This window comes from Chelonia mydas, chromosome 8, assembly GCF_015237465.2.
Source record: "Chelonia mydas isolate rCheMyd1 chromosome 8, rCheMyd1.pri.v2, whole genome shotgun sequence".
Classification (NCBI taxonomy): domain Eukaryota; kingdom Metazoa; phylum Chordata; order Testudines; family Cheloniidae; genus Chelonia; species Chelonia mydas.
The window spans coordinates 96,331,260-96,336,479 of record NC_057854.1 but is presented as its reverse complement, the minus strand read 5'-3'; positions in this window follow the sequence as shown (position 1 = coordinate 96,336,479).

The window sequence follows — 5,220 nt, the reverse complement described above, 5'->3', positions numbered from 1 at the left end:
TTTCGTGGGTAAAAACCAGATGCGTTTGAAGAACTTTTTTACCCACGAAAGCTTATGCCCAAATAAATCTGTTAGTCTTTAAGGGGCCTCCGGACTCCTTGTTGATTTTGTCAACTAACAGAGAAGTAAAAAAAGGGCTTTCCTAACTTTGGCTCAAAAGGAAGAATCCACTGGCAGACTCTGGATTAAAATAAAGTGGGGGCAGGGGTAAAGAATAAACAGTCTTATATGGCATACAACCCTTTGGTGCGGATGAAACTGTCAGTTTCCTGGGTTCTTCATGTGTCTTGCTCAGATCTTGATTTGGGAATCTCCTGGTTTCATTACCTCATTTTGATTAGAAGGAGAGGGAGAAATAAAGTCCCCTGATACAGTTAAGCAGTCAGTTTTCCCAGGATCTTCAGGACTACACCATTTCTTCTGAATACCCGTAGGATATTTCCTCTCTTTATGTACCTACCTTGATAGGACCAGGTGGCAATCATCTTTGCAAGTGGCACACTGTTAGCTTGTTTCCCTTTGAAGGATATTAATGCAGTTCCTGCTTGACTTAGTGTAGGATATGTGTAACATTACAAATCCATTACCCCGCCCTGAAGATTCCAAATTGAAGTGTTATTTTAAACAGCTGTCACTTAAAAATTAACTTTGTCTACTCTGTAACACGTTGAGATAAGCTCTTCTCTTCACATGATCTAAGAGATAGTAGTGTATGAAATTGTGGGCTTGAATATGTGTAGAGTAATATTTGAACATTGATCTTTTTATCAACTTTAACAAAATTCAGCATAATCTGAGGAGGAATTGGTAAGAATTATTCTGTAGCTTTAGTAAAAATGTTCGCAATTATTTTAATTTCAGCATTTAATGCTTACTACGTTTAATTAGTTTAAATGTATTTTGTTAATTACTATTACACTTCATGCTGTCATTTTGTACTCCTCCTGTACAGTTAACATTTATCCTGTGGATTTTTGCCAAATACAAACTTTAGCTTTGGAAAGCTTATTCCATCCTCCTCCCCTCTCCCCCAGTAGTTTGTACCTTGTTCAAAAACATTATCTCATCCAAATGCTTCATTTGGAATCTTGTCAAACTAAAGTCTGTTGAGAAGCATTGATTGAGAGTTGGAATATATCTTAAGAGAAGTTACTTTTAAGAAAGCATTAAAGGTGACTATTAGTCTTCTTTTTCCTATAAGATAATTTTACATCATTAGCAAAATAAAATCTATTGTAATTTGTAACTTTTTAGTGACTGGATAACATTTTGTTTTATGTATGACAGGAATCAAGCAAAACGCAAACAGAGGCAGCAACAGGTACTATAACTTTCAGAGTCCAGCACACAAAAATCTTATTTACACTGTTGAAAGCCAGCACAAAATAAAGGAAAGTAAAATGCCAAAATTAAATACTAACCCTGATTGGAAAATACTATTACCAAGGCATAGGAATTATAACAGAAGACCCATAGCATAGGTTCTAAAAGTTAAAGAAAAAATATTTTCAACATTGTAATAACTTAACATGGCAGGCCTTACTATCAGTTGGTGAAAACTGCCATAACTTCACTGAGGATCTGGCCCCTTATCTTTTTTATGCTGACTATCTTTATACATCAATACTATTAGTTCCCTTAAAAACTGTGATAGCAATTAAATAGCTTCAAAATCGTAGAAAAGACAGAGGCAGCCAAAGAAAACTATTTTATTGAAAAAGTGCATACTAAATTAAAGAGATGAGGACAAATATTTACTTTCTTCATTAACCAACATAACCTTCATGTTGACTATCTAAATTTTTTACAAACAGGTCAGCATGTCCGTAAGTATCAGTTTGGTTATAAATCATGGCTTTGAATCTCTTCTCACACCAATTTTACAATGTAATGCTACTTCTTCAATGGAGTTATTTCAGATTTACACTGGTGTGAACTCATAATCAGGCCCTTTAGTTTTACCAAATGTGTAGTGCAATTTGATGATGCCTGTTGCTCTGCAGCATTAACAACCTAACCATCTGTTTACTGTATGTACCAGATTAAGAGATGATGTACTATAATTGATTATTTAAGCACACACAGTGAGAAGGCAATGTGCAGTAAGTAAGTGTGGTGGTCTTCCATGTAGAAGCAGTTTATTCTCCAATTTTCTGATGGAGCCGCTGTCTCAGTTTCCCTCCTGGGTCTGGGATAAGCATACGCAAACAACTAGAGTTCCAAATACAGTCTCCTTTCTTGCGTCTGCTATATTAACATATAAAATACATCTCAACATTTGTACACTACTGCTTGCAAGCAGGAAGAAAAGGGAATTAATCAGTTAAGAACCTCTAGCAACAACTAACTTTTGCATGGACTAATTTTATAATTTGCCAACTACGTTAAAAATAATTCAGTTTTATTCTGTGTTCACAACAAAATTTATGGCAACGGTATATTTTATATGTGAGTACAATTACTTTATCTCAACAAGATCTATTTATTTTAGCAAGTGGTTGTCTTTATGAAATCCTGAAATAGAACAGGGAGGGGTGAAAATCTTACTCAGCCACTGTTAGGAAAAAAAATAAAATGTGACTTCAGAACTCATGAAATTGACAGTAAAGTTTTACACTAAACTATAAAATGGCAGGAAGTATTTTTATATCAATACAATTTTGAGGATTAAAATATATAGGATTTGACATAAATCTATAGATTAAAGCTTTTGTTCAGAGCCCTCCAAATATGGATTTTTGGGTTATTCCTGTATTCTGTGACATCTCATCAAACAGATCCAATCAGATTGTTTTAGTCTGAGGGGTCCTGTTGCAGCAGCTCCATCTTGCCGAGAACCAGTCTCTTTTCTGGTGAATCAGCTTTGTCTGTCAGCATGTGCCAATACTGGCAACCTCTGTCGTCCTTCTCCCATCCAACAGGAATGGGATGACTAGATTCTCTCCAGATCTTCTGATGAAATAGGGTTTTCTCTGAGAAGGAAGTTATGCGCACCTGCCCACACACAGCTGGAAATCTCCAGACAATTCCATTTTGGGGACTGAAACAGTATTCTCTGCTTTGGACCTCTCCAAAGAAGACATTAGAGAGTTGAAAGGTTCCAGAAGAGGCCCTTTCAAATCCAGGTAGAGCCAAAGACCTGCTTCCCTATTGATGAGGACATTCTGGAAATCAAGATTCAGAATCCTGTGATAAAACCCTCTTTCCTAAAGACAATGCAGAACCATAGGCTATCCAAATTTTTCTCTGACTCATGTTTCTTGTTCTCTGTTCTCCTTCCCCACTTGCATAAAAGCAAATGATATCCTAGTTAAGAAGTCCACTTTACCACTGGAAGGGATTTCCCGTGAGAGCCTCTGGAATACAAAATTGAATGCCATTTTCAGAAGAAACCATTGTGCTGTACTTGACAGGTGTACATTCTTCAGCTAGGCCACGGCTCTCTACTCAAGTGCCTTGCCAACCTAGTTACAAATATTGAATTTGAACATGCCTCAAGACCACCTTGTATAGTCTAGAAGTTCTGGAATAACCTACACAGTTGGTCATCCTCTCCTATTTACTTCTAAATAAAGTGACAGTGAGGGGAATGCTTAATTCTGACTCTTTAAAAAATAAAAGTTGTTTGGGGAGTCATTAGACCCCAGGCCTGTCTACCAAAAGTTCCAGTTGACTTACTTCTGCTCTTAACAAGAGCATTTAGGATTCAAAAGATCCTCCCCTAAATCCCTTATTCACCCTAAATACCCAAAGACTAACTTTGTCATTTCCTGATTTTTGACAGCTTCACTTTGAAATCTTTTATTAGTTTATTTGTATGGAATTTTCTACATTTTTTAAAAATTAAAAAGATTCCATTATGTTTAACTTTTTGCTAGACTGCAGTAAAATGCTTTGTATTGTGAAGTATGTACCATCAACGACTCCTCATTCTATACACACCTTTCTATATCATTGTGATGGGGCATGTGTATTGCACTGCGTACTGGGTCTGTAGGGGTTAATGTGGGCCTGTGAGTCCAATCAGCCTCACTCTGCTATACTGAAGTAAGTGTCACTCCTGGAGGGAGGAGATAAAAAAGGAAAAGCCCAGCTCAGTGGGGGTTGATTGGGAGAGGGAATAGACCTCTTGAGCTGGCCCTGTAAAGGAAGGCCTGGTTGGGGCCAAAGCCAGCTGAGAAGCTGCCTGGAAGGTAGGATCAGCTGGACCTAGAGCCTAACTAGGGCCTCATTGGGCCTCCTTGGGGCAGGTAAGCCTGGTGCAGAGCCTTTTTGTTTCTTTTGTTCCTTAACCAGTTTGGAACCCCTTTGTTTCAGGTCCTGCACAGTAGTCCATGGGGAGGAGACTGTGCGAAACGAGAAAGGCCTATCTCCAGGGCATGGTAGGAAGCAGCCCAAAGACACTCAGCAGGGGGTGTGAACAAACAGACCCTATCTGCTTCATACTGGGTTGCTGAGCTGGAACTCAGAGTAAAGGGTGGGCCAGGGTTCCCTTACTGGCCTATGTAGGGCGGAGTTGTGAAGACCCTGAAGCAAAGGGCTGGCAGGCCCAAAAGCCTGAAGTTGGGCTGAACTTCTGGCATGATGCTGCCAGACCAGTGGTGTGTTGGACTCACGTTTCTCCAGAAGGGGCATGACTAAAAGTGACCTGGCCAGAAGACTGAGTTGCAAGAAGAACCAGACCATTATAGGGCAGGAATGGCTGTCAGCCAGGGGCTCTAAAAGAAGAGAGCCTATAGACCATGGCAAGTCACCAAGGGATGCAGGATTTTAGAGGAATCCTGCCTCCTTCCTTATGCTCCGGCACTTACATGAAGGGAGGTGGTACTCCTTTCAGGTAGAGAAAAAGACAGCACTGCCTATGAATTTTCCTAAGCTATGTACTTATGTGTAGAACCAATAAAACACTGGTAGGTTATTGAAATTTCATTATAAAAAATGCACAAAGTACATTTTTAAAACTTTGACAAGCCACAGACTACTAAAAGGCATATCTGCAACTATCTCCTAGACAAATTTCAGTTTTTAGGAAGTGCTACAGCTATCCAGAAAAGGTCACAAAAATGTTTTTATTGAGTAAGTTGTATTCACTCTCTTAATTCCTCAAAATGGCTGAACTTTTTTGGTCAGACATTTAAAAAAATAATTACAGCAAACAAACCTGCCGAATGTCAACCCAAAGAGTAAAGAATTTAAAGAGTTAGAGAGTTGAAAGTGACC